Genomic DNA, 19,613 nt, shown 5'->3' with positions numbered 1-19,613 from the left:
TTTGCTCTTTACCTTCTCCCTTAGCAAGGGGTACAAACCTGAGATAAATCGATCCTTTTGGAGGCAATTGGGAGCTCGCTCACCAGGGTTTAGTGAGTCTGACCATTGCCCCCAAAGTTTCAGAAAACCTTCCTCATAGGTTGCATAACCATGAGGGTCAACTTGATGAAGGGCCAGAAGCCGTTGCCATAGTTCTTCTGCCGAATTGGCTCATTGAAATCTTCGTAGGAAAGCCGCCTTCAATCCCTCCCAATCAATTCTTTGGGTTGGATCTAGAGCCTGGAACCATACCCTAGCTTCTTCTTTGAGCACCAAAGGAAAAGCTCTCAATTTCAATGCTTCGTCATCCCTCCCAGAGACAAGGAAAGCCATCTCCAAGTTATCCAAAAAATCCCCAGCATTTTCCCCACTACGCCCAAAATTTTTTGGGAAAGCCATCATAAAAATGGGTTGCCTTCCTCTCAATACAGCACAAAGATGAAAACGTCTAGGCCCAAATCATATCTTATTAAGGGTAGAATAAATGGATTGATAGATGCATTAATCTCAGCTAGACGACGAGGGCCTAGTAAGTTCCTTATGATGTTTTGGAACCTAAGCTTTGTGCTAGCTATTATATGCACAGTTTGTCTAGCAAGAGGTTGGAAAGGTCCATATAAATCCCTATGATTCATAGAGTATGCTTAAAGCAAGATGAAGATGTGAACATCAAAAGATACATTATACTCCAAAATAGGAAATATTATAGGGTCAGGGGACAACAATATCTCTCTCAACCTCTCAGCTCCAAAAAAGAAGACCAATCTTTGTTGGAAAAAAATCTTTCTATCAATGCGCACATTCACCCTAATATTCTGAACTGATTGAAAGTTGTAGAAAATGGGATTATTCATTGGTGCATTAAATACAAACTTCCATGAAGCACTTCATTGAAGTTGAGCTCTCTTGGATCCCACCATTTGAGAGATGCGAAGAATTTGCTCACCAGTGATTAGCCTAGCTTTGGTGTGACCATCTTCAGCTTTGTAGAGTTCATAGGGTTCGATGGCTACCCTCTCAACCACCTTGAGCCTTCTTGCTAGTAGTAGTTGGAGTCCATCACCATATGTAGCCTCTTGCCAATACCTCACCCCATTGATGTGTAGCTCCCCCTCCAAAAACTTGTTAATACCCGAGTTTGAGAGTGAATTCACCACCTGAAGTCGAGGCTTCAAAGGAAGTGTCTTCACACTGGCCACAAAGCACTCAACACAATTTTTTGACCTAGGGACTTGATGACTACAAGATTTTCCTTGAAGCAAAGAAGGGTGTCTGTAGTTAACTCTCTTTAACTGCATACGTGCCGTTTGTCGATAAAGACGCTTCTTTTCTCGAGCTTCTTGGGGAGACCATAGTGGAAGTCTCGGAGAATTTGATGGATCTTCCTTCATAGGATTGACAGAGCGCTGCTTGAGAACTCCTCAATGGGGGCACCAATTTATGACGAAGAAATTTGGAATGGCGGCCTCTATACCAAAACAAACTCCATTGCGCCACAAGGGAAATGAGATAAGGGCACCACCTAGTCTTGGAAGCGTGGGCTAGGACCGCTACACAAAGAGAGAGAGAGAGAGAGAGAGAGAGAGAGAGAGAGAGAGAGATCACTATGAATGGAGCATTAACCTTAGTGCGTGTACAAGGAATGGATGACTTCAAACACTCCCAACACAAATAGCATGTAGATTACCAAACAACCACTCAAGGATTAGCCAAGATCACATCAAGCACTCTCACACATATATAAAAGATTTCTCTTAATTAACATAAGTAAGAGGAGGAGAGGTTACTAGCATGAAACAATTTGCACTCTAGAATGTGCAAGAATAGAGTGAATGAATGAGGTTATGGGCTCATGGTGAGTGATACAAAGACTCAATGGGGCTGAGGGAGGCTTGAAATTACAAAGGGGAAGGCCTCTTTATATAGGAAAGAGAGTGATTAGGAGTGAGGTTAAGATCCAAGTGTAATTTGTACAAATGAAGCTTGATTAGGGACATTCAACCAATGAAGAAGCTCCTTCCAAGTGATTTGTTGACCAATTAGCTCCATCATCATTTGTGTTGTCTTCACTCCTTCCTCCATAGCTTGAGTCCAAGAGCTTCCTTATTTTAAAATGTAAAGAATCTACATAAAATCAATACATATCTAGTAATAATAGAAAGGGGTTGAATGAGAACTTATGAATTACAACAAGATTAAGCATGACTTGAGAGGTGATTAGAAGAGGAATTGTGATGGGTTTTTGAGCTTGAGAGAGAGGAGGAAGGAGAGGAGGGTGAGAAGACTAATGGCTGATTTTTAGAGAAGGTCTCAATGTGGAAAAGGAAGGGTGTGTGTGTGTAAAGGTAGAGGGGGTGGTCTCCACCACAGTTGAAAAAAATGGCGTCCGCCATTTTGGCCATATCTCCTAGACCGTAGATGCAAAAATTATAAAAAAAGTATGGCCAGAATCTCCAGCTCATCAGCTACAACTTTGATGAAGACAACTTTTCTTGGATCGGAGTGGAAGTATTTTTTAAAAATTCAGCAAAATCATGTGTCTGGTTCCTTCCTTTACCAAGTCTTCCACTTGGGTCCCATTTGTTTGAATCATCATATGGATCCAAAGCCATGATGATATGAGCCACTCATAACCCTTGAATCATGGGTTCATGGCTCCACAACCACATCATATCTTTTCTTTTCACATTTACATATTTTTCCTTCCCTTTACCACTAGGTTCTCCCTCTACCTTTCACCTCCGGTGAACTAGTCAAGAAAAAATTCCTATCAAATCATTTTTTTTAAATTTTTCCAAGAGGTTGTTCTCACTCTTTCTTTTATTGTAAACCTCTAGAAGCAAGGAAAACAAACAAAATATAATAAACAAAAATTTATGATAGGCTCGGATCAGCGTATGCAATCACCAGCTTCATGTAATACCTGTTTAGTTACCTTCCCTTTTTTGGTTGAGGCTACTGCATATGGCCACAAGCTATCAACCTCCTCAAAATCATCTGGAGTATACTTTAACACTTTCTTTGGAATTAGCTCTATCTTTTCCCCATAGGTAGCAGCCTCCACTGCAGAAATAGCATGACTTGTTGCCATATCCTCCACTAACTTCCGCATACCTCCTTTTCCAAAGTTAGTTCCTAATGGCATACCTCTCTTCCGCACATGGATCTTGCCATCCTTAAAAAACACAAGATCTCGTTTTAAGGCATCACTAAAGCTATCACAATCCCTTCTGCCATGGTCCATGCCATCACACCATATGCATCTGTGCACAAATCCTTCTTTGCTTTGGGATTTTTTTCCTACAGTAGGTTGTCCTTTCTCTTCAAGCCTTGTTAGCTTTAACTTCATTTCTCGCATGCCCTTAATAAGCTCACCAAGCATTGAATTATCACCTTTTGGACTCACAACAGTAGGCTTTGGTGGAATCTCTGATGTGCTAGGAGGAGAGGTAGTACCATTCACCACCATCTTGTCCCTACGACGTACCTCTTAGCAAGCAAAGAGACGTCTTCAACCTCTTTCCACTCAAACTTTAGACCCTGTTCTGTATTCTTGTCTTCAAGGAGTAGCTCTAGATTTTCTTGGAGCTCATGACCTGTAGCTTGAAGAAAAAATTCGGTCTTTTCACTATCCAAAGTAGCCCGCTCTGTTCCTGACATTTGAGCATAGTGTCGCTCAAACTCTCTCAACAATTCAGTGATGGAAAGTCCTTCTTTTGGCTTTGCAACCCATTCCAAGAAGGTCCTTTTTGTAAACCTTTCAGAATCCTCCATGAAGTATTCCTCCTTTACAGCTAATTTGAATTGCTCCCAACCTTCTCCATGCTCCGCCCTGATTCCCCTTACATGGTCTTTAATCTCGGAGACCACAACAAGCTCAAAACTACGAATCATGTCCACCTCTGGAACGCGTTGTAGCTCCATCTCCTTTACATAACCATGAATAAACTTTGTGACATCTTTCCCTTCAAATTCATCCATTTTGTTCACAATAGCTCGAAGGGCTTTGGTTGCTGACACCTCCCTTCTTTCTGCAGCCTGTTGTTCTTGCATAAACATGGCGAATGCTAGAAACATTTGCATTGTGCCTTGATCAAAACGCATGACTTGTTGCTCTTGTTGATCCATAGATTTAATTATTTATAATTAAACCTTTCAAAACAAGTATTTGAACCCCCACCCCAGCTGCTTCGCGTCGGGTTCACCAGAAATGTCGGAATGTGTGCGGTCTAATTGGGAAGGTGCAGAACCTCTGGCTGTAAGAGTTCGTGATGAGAGTCACAAACACTTTGCAAGAAAGTGTTTGTGGAGAATCGCCAACCCTCTTTCTAAGGGTGATAGAGAATCTAACAGCGTTCGTGACAGCAAAGTCACAAACCCTCTTTCCTATCGTGCTTGGAAATTGCTTGCTTTCGTAGTCGAGAGTATGATGAGAGGATCATCAAATCACATTCAATTTCACTTAAAAAGACCATTGAAAAACACTAATGTTTCAGCCATGAAACCTCGATGCTCAAACAAGCACAATTCTCAATCAAAACCCAAACCTCTTTCATGGTATCATGTAGCCTCGCCCCCAATTACATAGCATCAAATAGTTGAAAGGAATGCTCAAGCTTCCACATTCTTGGCGACCATTTTCTAATTTTGCAGAGATTTAAGAGCTTCTATATTGAAGCCCAAACACCATTTTGATAAGGGGAAACCCTAATTCACTCCCTCACAAGCTCAGATACAAGATTGCGTAGAGGCGGGACTGCAGCACACATAGATTGGGCAACCAAGGAAGCTATTACACACTAGAGCAAAATTGTTGGTTTTTTTTGTAGAAAGGCCCCTTCTCTCTCTTCCCCATGGAATTTTCAGCTGATGTGTCAATTTTTGGGCCATCTTGCCACTTTGGACCAAAACTAGGTCATTTTCAGCTCATTTTTGACCCAAAAAATTCATTTTTGATGCGAAAAATCTCAGACGGAATCAGAAAAATCCCTAAATTTGTGGGATCACTCGCATAAGCATAAAATCATAGATAAGCATAATTTTCCATCAATATACCATTTTGGGTCACTTTCCATGCAATTCTGCAAACGGTGCCTGCTAGCTGCTATTTTTGGCAATTTTTGCCCTCATCAATCTTTATAGGCGAGATGAGTGTGCCACCATAAAACACTTGGAATATATACATTGTAAAACAAAATTAAGCATCTTATCAAGTGGAAAAGCATGCAAATGCGCCACATCCAGAGCCACGACTCTCCGGATAGGTATGTACATGATAATGACCGCAGTAGACGCTTCAACATATATCACAATATGTACACGATTGCTTATATCTGCATACATCGAGAAGTGTCAAGAGTGAGGTGAATGTTTTTATTTCACACTATGTACGTGCCACGGCACGACAACGCTGCAGAGCCTTATATAGAGACGGTCATAGCGACGCCCGAGAGGAAAAAATTTTGGTGGCAGGGCATTCACCCATCAACCATATTGAATGTTTCATTAATTGATTCACCTTTGAAAAAAAGTGAAAAGGTAGGTATAGACCCAAAATGGTCACCCACAAGACAATATAACCATTAACTCCATCATCCATAGTACGTATTGTTTGCAAAATAAAGATACAAAACTGACAAGCGTGAATTGATGAAAGTAAATCAATGACAATTGTACACATCAGAGAAAAAATCACTTGATTGTTAAACTTTGCAAATGTAATAGTTACAACACCATTGTCATTATTGAAAAAATATACATGGTTTTCAAAAAGACGTATAAAAGTCGTCTCATGATACATAAGCTATAACAAAAAGAAACTAATGCTATCTAGCTACGGCTAAACTGACGTCATCTAATCAGATGTCTCATCACGTCCAAGCGACGTATCTGTCGAATTTTTTGCAAAAAAAAAACAATAAGACAGCTTTTTGTAAGTATAAACATATAGCGACGTTTATAAAACAATACAACAAATAGAAAAGAGAAAACCCTAATACTAACCATGCCGCTGCAAGAACTCAGAATGTCCATCAGGGAGTTTAAGCCCTTTCTGCCTGCGTACTCGTGCTCGTACGGTGTGGGATCACGTCCTGTCATCGACCACTATCAAAACATACAAAGAATGCATTATGTTAGAATTTAAAAATCCATAAACCCTAAACTATCAACATAAAGAGCAATGCAAAAACACTTACAAAATCGGCCTCAAATGATGCGCACAGGGTGCCCCCTGCCGCTCCCCAAGTGGTGCGAGCTCCCTGCCTCTACTCGCGCTCAGGCTGCCTCCTTTTGTTGCTTCCACTTGTCGGGATTCTCTCTCTGCTTTCTTTGCATTCTTCCAATCTTCTTTGGCCAGCCTAATTCTGGTCTGTTCCACCCATGCTTGATTTCTTTTTGCACTTCGGAATGCTTGTGCTTGCAGTATTCGCACATTCGAACCTTCATCGGGTCTTCATTGAAGCACTCATCCCGTGTTGGAACGGGAAACTCTTCATGAAGCATGCTGATGACTCTGTCTTTTAAATCACTCGGTACTTCACTCCAAGTGTTTAGTATGTAGTGTCTAAACACCTAAGAGCAAAGACCGTGCATGCGCGAAATCACCTTCTTGCCTTCATCATCCAAGATGATGCCACTACTGAAGTCGACGGAGTAAGGCAAGCCCTCTCGCCGCTGACGCGTGAACCTGGGTGTCCCGACAAGGGTCTCTAGTGGCATGTCGACGGGGGTACGGACCTCAGGTGTCTCCACTGGAGTCTAATCCCCGCAGCGAGGAGTGTCCACCAGAGTGACTCCTGGAGGAGTATCTAGTGGTGTGTAGCCGCTAGGAACGGCCGTCAGCCGCGCAAAACCTGGTGTCGATGGCGATGCCGTGGCTGGTGTCGGGGCGGACAAAGGAGTGGAGGGTAAAGAGCCTCGTAGAACACGAGGCGGTGTCGAAGCATTGGCGGAGGCATCCCCACAACAACCGCCACCTTCACCACTAGAGCACCGGTGCCTAGACGAGACATCCTATGTGTAGGATGTCTCCAACATGATTTTGACCTTCTGTGCAAGAAATGACATCATGGGAGCCATTACCATGGTGCAAGGAGCCCATATATCAAATTTCAACCTATTTGAATATCATTTGCCACTTGTTGTGGACATCCTACCCAATTTGTGAGCCTAAAGCCTGAATCTGCCCAAAAATGCACTTTTTGATGCCAAACCCAATTCCAATTACATAGCCATGTTCAACAGGTCAAGGACCACCAGCATGCCAAGTTTCACCAAAAACTGATGAAAAAGACATCCTACGCATAGGATGTCTAAATGATAAATTTTAGCCAGAAAGCCACTGTGAGCACATGCAGGGTTTCCCAAGTTCCTTTTAAGTTTTATTTTCAATTTTCAAATCATTTGGATAGTTAAAACTCAGTTTCTCAGCTGACATGGAAAAAACGCTAACTTCCGACATGACCCTCCATCACAGAATGACTGGCTAAGGCTCAAGGAAGATAAAGAGGATGAACCACCCAAAGCACCCAGAGTTGCCAGACGATTGAAGCGCCGGTTAGAGACCGTGCAAGAGGAGCAACCAAAGTTGAAGAAGAGAAAGAAGGAAACCGTACAAGTGCCGATCAAAGAGACAAAATCACAGAAAGCGGCATGGTTAGAAAGATTAATGGAAAGCTTCAGAGCCGAAAGAGCCCTCAAGGGAGATTTGAGCGAGCTATGGAAGCCGTCCCTGGAAGCCATGCTGGGATCATCCCGAAGGGTGCATAGAGATAGGTTTGAAGATTACATCAAAAATTTTGAGATCCTAGATGCTACGGCAGAAAACATCCCTAACATCCCATTTATAGAAGAATAAGTGGATGAAGTAAGACGGAAACTGCTAGAAGAGCAAGAAGGCCAGGAAAGAGAGCAGAAGACCAAGGCGGACTGGGACTTCAAGAAGAAGCCACCAACTCCACCGTCAAGCCCGGAGTCCAGCCCACCGCCATCACCACCTCCTCGTAGCCCTCCACAAACCCAACAAAAGGAGAAGGAACAAGAAGATTTTCAGCAAGAAAAGAGCCAAGAGCAAGAGTAGCGAAGAATATGAACAGAAAGAGAAAAAGATAGATCCAGAGGAAAGAAGGTTTAGCACATTTCAAGACTAGCTGCGGGATATTCAAGAGAAGAGGCAGCTACAGTAGCATTTGAATTGGCAAGCACAGGGCCCAAAGAATAGATGCAGAGCCTGCGGTTAGTGGAACTAAAAGAGATGGCCACTGATACAGTGGACCTGCAGCCACCCACCAATGATTGGGATGTGGTGATGAACAAGCTAACCGGTCTCAGGGCACAATCAATGGCCTCTGGAAAGTGAGGTTGACAAGCTCAAAGCCAATGAAGTTCGGATCAAGGCTGAAGTTGAATCTCTCCAAAAACAAAGCCAAGGGCATATAGAGAAAGAAGCAGAGCTGCAAGCCAGTCTGGCCACAGCATTGCAAAGATGCCAGGAGATGGAACAAGAAAATCAGGCAGCATATCAAAAAATTCAAAGAGCTGAAGAAGAATACAGAAAACTCAGCAAGTCATTGACAAATGCAGAGAGGGAAAGGGACAACCTAACCCTCCAACTTGCTGAAGAATCCAAGGAAGTGGAAACACTGAGAAATGCCAAGGAAAAGGTAGAGCTAGAGAATGAGGCGAGCCAAGATGAAGTAATAGAGATTAAAGACCATATGAAAGTCAAAGATCAAATCATCCAATGGCTACGGGCATCTCCTGCCAGAGTCAGAGCTGCTAGCTCGACTCACACCACTTCAGAGACTGAGCTTTATGAAGAACAAATGAAAGAGCTCCAAAAGGAGTTAACCTTAGAGAGAAAGCAGAGGCTGATGATGGACGAGGGGTCAGTGGTCATGCAAACCCACATGGAAGAAGAGCACAAAGCAATGCAGAATGAGCTAGAAACCATCAAGAGAAAGCTCAAAGAGACGGAAAAGATAAACGTAGATCTAAACGACCTCCTTGTGCATATGGGAGAACAAGCTGAAGCAGAAAAGAAGAAATTTCAGAAGAAAATAGAAGAGCTGAGAGGGCAGCAACAAACAGAAGAGCAGTTTAGCACCGGGCTAGCAGCCATGGAGGGAATAGACTTAGAGAATGTGGCAAATCTAGTGGACACCACAATGCAAGAGGAAATCCTTGTAGGACCCTCACAAGAGCCACAAGATCTGACACAAGAAGAAGAAGAGAAGCTGCAAAAGGCAGTAGAAGCAGCAGTCAAAGACACAGCCAGAGAAGATTTGGAATGGGAGCAGAGGGTCTTTAAGTCAATGAGTATTCAGAAGATAGATGCCAGCAACCTTCGACGTGAATGGCTATAGTCCTCTCTCCCATATCCTCCACTAAAATATGAAGCTGCCACAAGTTGATATTCGACTCTCAACCCCAAGTGGAGAAAGGCATGGCTAACAAAGTATCCACAGTATCTAATCCATCTGGTAGAGGTACCTAAAGTCATCAGAGATAACCTAAGTTTCTGCCCTCTACCAAGGATGCGGACGTGGAAGGCCCATGAGCTATTGCAAAGAAGCCAGCCTACTTGGCTAAATTACCCAAAGCTGCCAGGCTTGAAGGTAGGCGAGAGAATAAGTGAGCTATACATGGTCAAAACCCTAACGGGCGCCATCAAATTGTTCACTGGCTCGCCTGACCTATCTTGCATCATGATGCGAAAGATTTGTAAAACACTTTTGGCAGTCTTCGAGACATTCAAACCAAGCCAGTTGACAGACAGTATCTTCTTCTTTCAAGATACATACAGATGTGCACACGATCTGTCTAGTGAGCCTTCCCACGAGGTGATACATGCATTGTATCAAAGGATTATGTTTTAGCCATCCTATCACCTCCAGGCCTTTGAAGAAGCCTTCTACACCGGCTTCTTCACAATCAGCATTGACATATTCGGCCCGGCGCTACTAGCTCAACATGCAAGACATGAGTCACTGCTCAAGATGAGAGAAAGCCTACGATGAAGAAGCAGCTCAACAGCCATGTCGGGGATGACATGACCAAGGAGGGGGGGAGTGTTAGAAGCTGGACACACCCTACAGAAAATGAATGCTCGATGTATTATTATTTTTTGTAATTATTCATTTATTGAGGAAACCCGACATTTCACCTTTGTAAATATTGGGGCTTACAGAATTGTGCAGATTGTATCTCCATTTTGACATTTAGATTGAGTAGATGGTTAAATTGGAACATTAGGGTTTGAGATTGTAAGGTGTTTATACCACTTTTTGACCTTAATGAAGGACCTTTTGTCATTTTAAGAAGTTTGAAGTCTATGAGTGAGCGTACTGTGTACGAGAGAGAGTGAGAGCTTCATCTTGACGCTACGCGCGCACCGGTGGTCAGAATCGAGTGCGGAGAAGTGCAGCGTGTTGCCCCCAACGAGAGCTACGCGCCAATACCTACATTGCACATGTACAATCCGGTTTTGCAAGCTCGACCTATGAGCTTCATCTGGCGATTCGGTGAGCATACATTATCCGTTTTCACATTTCGGCATATCCACGCGTTTGCATTGAGTAGAGCTACACATTAGGCACTTTAGTTTTTGGAAACAACGACCTGAAAATTTTGGCCAAACATCCTACGTGATTTTGCACCGAGTGTTTTGGGTTGGGATTTTGGTTCATGGACCTTAGGGAGAGCGACCTATTGGTGTTAGTAGGGTCTCCTTCAAGTTTTGTGGCGTTCCGAGATTGTTTGATGGGTATTCGGCTCTAGAAAGCGTTGTAGGAAGTTTCCTCTTATGCACTTCTGAAGGCTGTAGCTTAGACATTAGAGACCTCTATAGGAATTAGTTAAGAGTCGGTCGAGTGTAGGTTGACACCCTATGCTTGCTTCCACGCACCTGCGGGTCGAGCTTCGTCCTTAGCTGAAAAATCTTGTTAGGTGAGTTCTCGTGATGCTGACGTCCATCGCGGCGTATCCGTCCAACAGTAGTTGTTCGAGAGAAAAATGTTTGCTCAAGATACGTAATATTTGTCTATTTGGCAATTGAAGTTATGAGACATCATGGCTGATCAAGAGCAAGAATGTGACACACAAGTGGTGCCAACCCATCAACATCAAGCAATCAATACTGCTTTTTAACACATGAAGTCTCTAGTACATGTCATGTCAGCACAACAAGCGACACACACAACTCATCAACTATTGAAATGGGAAAATTTGAGCCACACACAATGGAAAGATATCACCAAATAAGTGACCAAGGAAATGATCGAGACAATATGTCCATGTGAAGATTCAAAATTCGAGGAAGGTCGTAGGAAAGTATCAAATTGTCAACACCAAGAAATCAGAAAAAACGTTGAGAGGATATACTTGGAAGTTTTTGGACATCCATTACACAATGAGAATTGTGCTCTATACTTTGCAAAGATGTTATGTGCACAATTTTTCCAGTAGATCCAATAGAATTCTCCTCCAAGAAGACAACTATGGCCACACATGATATAAGGGAGAGTTGTGTGACATTCACACGAGAAGAGTCAGCAATAATAGTTGAAGGTGCAGATCTAAACTTGAAAAAGGAAAAAATATTTCTTTGATGTCACAGCTCGTGCAGAAGGATGTAAAAATAACATGGCTCCTTGAAGTAACCCAAACACCTCAAGCATCATAGGCTAGAATGGAAAAAAGTCTTGATTGCCTAAGCCAAAACGTTCAAAACTTGACACCAAAAGTGCATCCCCCACATGTTCAAGGAACACACTTCAGTCACGTGGTTTTACATTGAGTTACTCTCCGCATCACACTCAGATGCAGCTTCATCTTCTCAATGCCAATATGCTACAAGACTTTTTGATGGATGGAGTGGATACTACACATAGGCATGTGGCCATTATTATCTGCTTGATTTGATTAATGCAGAACAATAGCCAATGTGGAATTTTTTCTCAAGAGATTCCATAAGGTATATACATGTTTGGGATGGCCAATGAGTATGAATTCAACAAAGCGCAACAAGGCACCTTCAGTGCAATTAGAAATCTATTTTACTACTGAAAAAGCACATTCAAAACACCAACTTTACCAACAATAGACAATTTAATTTTGCTTTACATCAACACTATATACATTCAAAACTTGTTTCAAAATTTTAGCTTTAGTAAGAGTTCACATCTTGCAATCTTATGACATCTTATGTTGAGTTTGAACAATCATTGTTTTTCTCTAAGTCTAACCGTTGTTTGTTTTGCTCTGCTGAATTGTCTATATCTAATGTGAGGTTCTCTTTGATTTCGATTATCCTGCACTGAGATACGCTAACATTGAACTCACATTCATCTTCTATTTGATAGTCACGTAGCCAATTAGCAATTTCTTCCTCTTAGCCAACACTTTCAATATGATTTTGTAAAGGAATGGTATTCACCACTCCTTCTCTACTATAGACTCTTTTAATTCCTCAGGATTTTCTAAACTTTGTTGAACTATCCACCAAGTCATCCACACTTTCCCTAGATTTGGCTCTTTTTTATGCGAATTCCAAACATAAGAGGCATCAATATGTGGTATATATCCATTACACTCTTCCACCAAGCAGGATTATTTATGGATCCACGTAAACTCGTTATCTTCTCTTTCACTCATTCAGACTGGTCAAGCTGCCATTCATCAAACATCGTGTAGCTGAAAGTATCAATCAAAGCGCACTTATTGCATAGAAGTAATTCCAATTTATAACCATGAAAAAGATCGAGTATCAACAGACAATTTCAACATAATTGATATGTACATCCTATATAAATCAAGAACTCTTTGTCGTTTCAAGATGAACTTCACAATTTGACACGCCACGTCAATTATTTTGACAAACCATGTAGTTTCTTCAATGGTATACCAATCTTTTAGCACGAACTTTAAAATGTGTGTATTGCAACCTTTGGCGTAAATGTATGGAAAACACTTTTTGATTATGGTACCATCATTTTTATAATCATTTACATTGTCATGAACACCTATTTCTTTAATTACACTGATCAAGACCTCAACAATATATTCACCAGTTTTAATAGCACCGGAACTGTCAATAGCTTTTATGAATGTCTCCTCTTGGACAAACCAACATAACATTGATCAATGGTCTTCTTTGAATATTAGACCAACCATCACTCACAATTGTGCATCTTGAAAGCGATATATTTCCAAGAATTATTTTGGAAACACGCTCTTTTACTTTGACGTAACATCGTGTGATACAAAGGGGTTGAAAATCTTGGATTTTACTACCTCGGAGTAGACTAGCAAAGCAAGGATCATTCAAGAGGTCTGCACGTGTAAGAAGTGCATAAATACATCCAAATTGCAAGTGGAGGAGCCACATAACCAAGCAGAAGCAAGAAAGAATCTCTATCAAAAGTAGAGGCAAGGCAAAAGAGCCACCATGAAGCAGTGTGTTGAAAGAGACCTTGCAGGCATCCAGATGCCAAAGGATACTCACATCTAGGAGAACATGTCCAAAAGAAGTGTTTGATGTGCCAAGAATCATGGGTCTATCATACAAAGAACCAATGAAGGAGGTGGATAGGATAGTCCCAAATAGAGAGACAACAGTCGAGAGAGGGAGGGTTACTGGGGGAGAAGTAGTAGTGGAAAATACAAGCCACGTCCACATAAGTACCTGTACCAATCCAATCCCCTGCATCTTTCAAGGGAAAGAGAACCTCAAGGAGGGAAGATTTGCAATTCGATTTTCTTCCATGTCTGTTTCCAATGATGGCTGTCAACCAAGACTATGTACTCCCAGTGAAAAAAACTGCTTTTGCAAGCATATTTTGTGCCTCTTCTAGCGTCTGCATTTAAAAGCTTTGGTGCAATGATCTTTGTCGTATTTGCCCAAGCCCAACCTCGTTGTTGCACTTAGAAGAAACATTGCTTGGCATTGTATTTCCTTATGCAATTTTCATTGGTGTTACCACAAAATTATCATGATTGGTATTCAACTCTGGCTGATCTTGGCATGCATCCATAACAAATTCCTCTACCCAATGTCTCTTGCAACCCTTCTTCACGAGCTCTGCAATTGTGGCTGCCTCAGGATGTTCACATTTGCGATAGCTCTTTGTAAGGATATCAAAAAAATGGTCCTAATATGTGGGGCCCCGCCTGATTTTGTGGTGAAGCATAATCTACATTGCCACTCCTTATATTGACCGCGTATGTTGTAAGCAAATTCCCACCCTTTGCCGGGATATTTTTTTCTTACTTGATTGCATACCACTTGTACTGACATTTTGGTCCATTGATTACATTAATAGCTGAAGGCATAATAACTACATATTCAATTATTAAAAAATTATCTACTTTTCAATATATATTAAAACTAAAAACTTCATTAAGAAAGCAATCAAATTTACACATTATGCGATTTGCAAACAATAAAACACATTTGTAAAAATCAAATTATCTTTATTTGGTGGTGGTAAATTTTATTATTGACTCCAATTTTTCACATGTAACAAAGAATAATCAACTCTTGAGCCTTAAGCTATGGTAACAATGATAACTAATTGCAAAATACAACAAAAAATCAACACCCAAATCCAGACATGGTAACGATGATAATTAATTGCAAACTCATAAAAATACAAACAAAAATATCAGTACGCATGATTTCAATCTCATGCACCAACAATATTTCATTATATGCAATGCACTCTCTGTCTGGCATTATGCATGAAACAAAACTATGGATTCTTCAATGCAATTACACACTTGAAGATTAATTGACACATTCTGCAATTTGCAGTCAATAAGACACATTTGTAATCACATTGTCTATATTTAGTGGTTTCAAATATCAATATTTGCTCTATTATTTTCACATGCAACAAAAATAATCAACTTAGAAATTGGAACGATGATAATTCTTTGCAAAACGCAAAGAAAAGTAACAATGTGTATGATTTCAATCTCATGCTCCAACAATCTTTCACAGTACACAATGCAATCTCTATCTAACATTATACACTAAACAAAACTATGAGATCTTTAGTACAATGTAGGGATGCATTGTAGCACGACCTAATCGCAACCCACAAAATTGTCAAATCATGGATCAGCAACCTGGCTAGGGCATGGAAGCACGAGCCTAAGATGTATAGACATAGAGGATTCAAGGGATCCTTCTACTCATCATAGAGAGAAGCCATGGAAAGGGCTTCTTCTAATCAACAACACATTCCTACTTACTAATCACTTGCACACAATCATATGGTTGAAATTAACCTCTCACATCAATCACTCTTATTCACAACTCTTAATCACAACTACACAAGCATGCAATTAACATACCTACTCCGCATTAGTGTGTCCATTCCGGCACAACCCCTCAATGAGACTACATATGCACACACACTAACCGCACCTTGTAGACATAGATGAAAAGAAGGAAGGCATAGCCCTCACACACCATGGTCAATGGTGTGGATAGAATAGATTAACTCAAAAAAGGGATTAGGAGATCTACCATCACACTAATACAATCTCACTCCACACAATGAAACAAAGAAGACTAATAAGAAAGAAAGTATAATTTATTATTAGAAATCGAGAGCTACATGGGCATGGAAAGCCCATGAGCCTCATGACCATACACTCTACAAAGAGGAGAACTCACCCAAGAATGACTACTCATTAAGCATAGGGCTCTTTTATAGCTTTGGGCCTCAAACCCTTCAACTATGGGATAAAGTTGAGCTCTCTAGCTTAGACTCATACAAATTTGGAACTCCTAAATGAGCCCAAGGCCCTATACAATGAAAAGGAAATATTGTGCACTATAGCACATCCACATCTTGGTGCATAATCGATGTAGCCTGTGTTAGCCGATGCTAACATTCCCCCCTTCTTAATTTGGCAAACGTCCTCGTGTGCCAGTGAAGCAAGACACGGTGACATGGTAGAAAGCAAGTCCATGGAAGAAATGTTGAGTTGCAAAACATAAGAACAAGTAATGAGTATCAAAGGCCACCAAGAATGAATAAAACATGCATAAATGAACAATCATGCAAAGTGATTTTTTGCTTCTAAAAGATGGGTCAATCATAGTAAAAAACTAGACAACATAAAATAAAAAAACACCTAAACTATTGTAAAGATTAAACCACTTGAAACTTCAGTTTTATGCATGAAACACAAGCAATCAATTATGACCCTACGCTAGTGCAAGTTCATAAACCTACTAGCCTAAAAACTATGTGAACAATCTTAATAAATCATCCAAGTCTATCATGTCTATGGGCTATAAAAAAGCTCCTAATCTATTAGTACATTGTCACAGCTTTTTTGAAGCTCATGGAAGTTTTGATTTTATCATTGATTGGAAAAATTAAAGCGCATTACAAGGCTACCACTCCAAGGCAAGTTTAGGTATGACTCTCGGCTCCTTGAACCCTCAAGAAGGTGTTCCAGAAGCCTACTAGCCTACCAAGGCGACGGCTAACCCCTATCAGCCCAAGGTATCAATTTAAGGCCTTGACCAAGTGAGCCAAGGTGATTCCCCTCACCTACCAAGTGCCAATAAGGCGCTAGGCCTCACATAGACACAACATAACATAGAAATGTTATTTTTCATGTGTCTAATAGCTTTTTTGACACTTTTTTGAATACTTCTTTGCTTCATTGATTCATTTTTTAGCACTTTTTTATTGCTTCCTTTATGAGATTCTTATGGCAATTGGACTAAAGGACTAAAGCCTAATCAAATCCCTAGGCCATGTTAAAAATTAATGGAGTATTACAAGCTATCACTAAGAGTCTAGGACTAATGAGAAATGAACCCACATTAACCTAAGGTCAAGGCCAATTACCTATGATTAGCACACATAAAACCTAATTTTTTGATGAGTTAATTTTCACAAAGAAAAGTGTTGAAACTTTAAAATGCCTAGCTTTCGAACATGAAAAAACCATAGCTTTAGAAGAAAATTTTCTCTTAAGCCAAGCAAGAGAATGAAGAGATGAACAAAAGAGCAAAATCATGGTAGGATTATACCTATTCATGCTCTTTTGAGCATCCTTGAGCAAGCATCTCCTTTGTGTAGAGAAGCCTCTTGATCTTTTTAGTACAATCCAAGCTTTTTGAAGCTAAGTGTAAACACAAGCTACAAAAGCCAATTATTGAAAAGCCAAAAGCACACCAAAAAACATTAATGAAAACCTAAAACTAGGGTCTTGCATACCCAAATTTGCCAAAGGGAAAAATGTGCCTTTGGTTATGCACATGATGCTCTAAAGTAGCAAATTTATGCATACTAATCAACAATGAGAGAGATAAATGCTTCTACATAAGCAAATTTGGAATTTTTACAACCTCTCATGCATGGTTTAAAGTTGATTAACTTCTAGCTCAATGAGATATGGAATATAAACAAGCCAAGAGCTGTGAAGTGAAGTGGCTCTTCAAAGCCAAATTCAACATTTCAAAGCTTTCCAAAAAGTTGGCTAATAACTAGCTCACATGAAATTTTACAATTTTAGAGCACGCTATGAGCTAGAGATGACTGCAACTTGATGAAATGAAAGTGAATGGATCTGAATAGCCAAATTTGTACTTAAAAGCTTCAAAAACGTTGGTTAAATACTAGCTCAAAATGAAAACATTTACATTTTGACCAAGCTATGAGCTAGCACATATACAATTTTTAATCCAAAGATTTTGGAATGGCTCTAATTAGCCAAATTTTTCAATATTGCAATGATGACCCCTTCTTGGATAAATGGAAATCACACTCCTGTCACACCCTTTCAAACAACTCAAATCATTAGTGCTTCTTAGCATATGAACATCCAATACAAGCACTAAAACTTCCATGTTCAATGCTATCACATGGCCATTCCAGAAATCCAATTTAGTGCTATGCCATGATTTCTTACATTCAATTCAAGATTGAAAATGTATCAAACAATGCCAAGATCAAGCTTAAATCACCACTCAATATCCACAGTGTTACCCTCACATGAAGCTCCTATGAGTTTCAAAAAGAGCTTGTCATTTAGTACAATTCTTCAATAAAACAAAGCATTACAAGAATGCTCATACCAAAAGATTTGTGCATTGAAGATCATTTTTTCATGGAATTACATATACAATAATGGCATACAAAACATAAGAGAGAGTGAATTTTGAACTCATTTCATCAATAAAAAACCCAATGTTGGATTTTTGTTCAACAAAAACTTCATCATTAGTGCAAGAATAAATTTTCTTCATCAATCCAAGCACTATAATTGCATAAGCTCCAAGGATTGAATGCAATCCATTCAAAAGAATTCAATTTGATGCACAAAGTTTATGATCCCTTGCTTTCATGCTAGTTTTTTCATACAAAGCAATACATGGTCAATGAATGTATAAAAATGGTAGGTTAGACTCTTACACAACCAATCTAGCACCCATAATCGAGGCATCATGTGAAGAAATCCTCAAGTTTTAACCCCTTCATGAGTGGTCAAAAAAATCCCGATTTTCATGTCGTAAGCCAATCCCCTCTTAAAAAATATGCTCAATATTAATGCTACTTGAAGATTTTTCATTTCTAACAAGCACTAGAAAAAAAATCATGTTTCGCGACAATCCCAAAAGTTTTAATGCAGTCCATGCTCTCCATGAATGATCGAAATTGTACATATTGGATGATGCTCAATGGATGCTACATGCCATGATTTCAATGAAGATTAATTTTTTGGATTTCACTTCTGTTTTCAAAAAGTATGGATGTGGTCCTCTTGACTGTAGCAACGAGCCTAGCAGCTAAGGGACCAATGAGGAAGAAGTTTGGGAAGGTTTGGTGGGAACACATCTTTAACTAAGTTTCCTTTTTTATTTTAATTGTTGGTGACTAAGCTGGCGATGAGCCAGAATCCGGATCTACAGGAAAAGGTACATGCATGTTGTGAGCCTGGCTTGCCGATACGCGGCATTGGTGAGAAGTGCAACCGAAAGCAGTAATGGGTAGGGCACTAGGTAGTGCGTGTGTGTGGGACCAAGGAAATGCAAGCCAAGGGAAGTGGGCCGAGGGGAGCGGAGCAGAATCAGTGGAAGATGGAGTGTGTGGGGTCTAATCTGCATTTTGCCTGCCTTGACGTACTCACACACAAAACAAGTTGTTCATCTGCTGGGTTGACCAACTGCCTTCAAAGGCTCAAGCACACACGCGCGCGCGCGCACACACACACAGTACTCATGCGGACCTGACAGCTTCGATGGATTTTCACAAGCCATAACTACCGCAGACCTTGGTTTGTTGGCTCCTAGTGGAAAAGCAATGGCGTGAGCCTAGGTTTAGATTAGGTGGGGCTGAACCAGGTTTTGTGTGAGCCAGATAAGGTGATGGGATCATGGGATCTGACGTGTGGCAGGCAGAAGCGCTACCAAGCTAAGTGGGGCGATAGGGAGAACAACGGGCTGCGAATCATTTTTTTTAATTTTTTTTAAAAATCCTCCTGTTAGTGGATGTGCCCACATGGACAAAGACATAGAGAACTTCTTGCGCCATATGACACCTCAA

The sequence above is a fragment of the Adiantum capillus-veneris genome, chromosome 25 (genome assembly GCF_014529385.1).
Source record: "Adiantum capillus-veneris isolate H3 chromosome 25, ASM1452938v2, whole genome shotgun sequence".
In the NCBI taxonomy this organism is placed as follows: Eukaryota; Viridiplantae; Streptophyta; class Polypodiopsida; order Polypodiales; family Pteridaceae; genus Adiantum; species Adiantum capillus-veneris.
The sequence above is the reverse complement of the archived record's forward strand: the minus strand, read 5'-3'. Positions refer to the sequence as shown.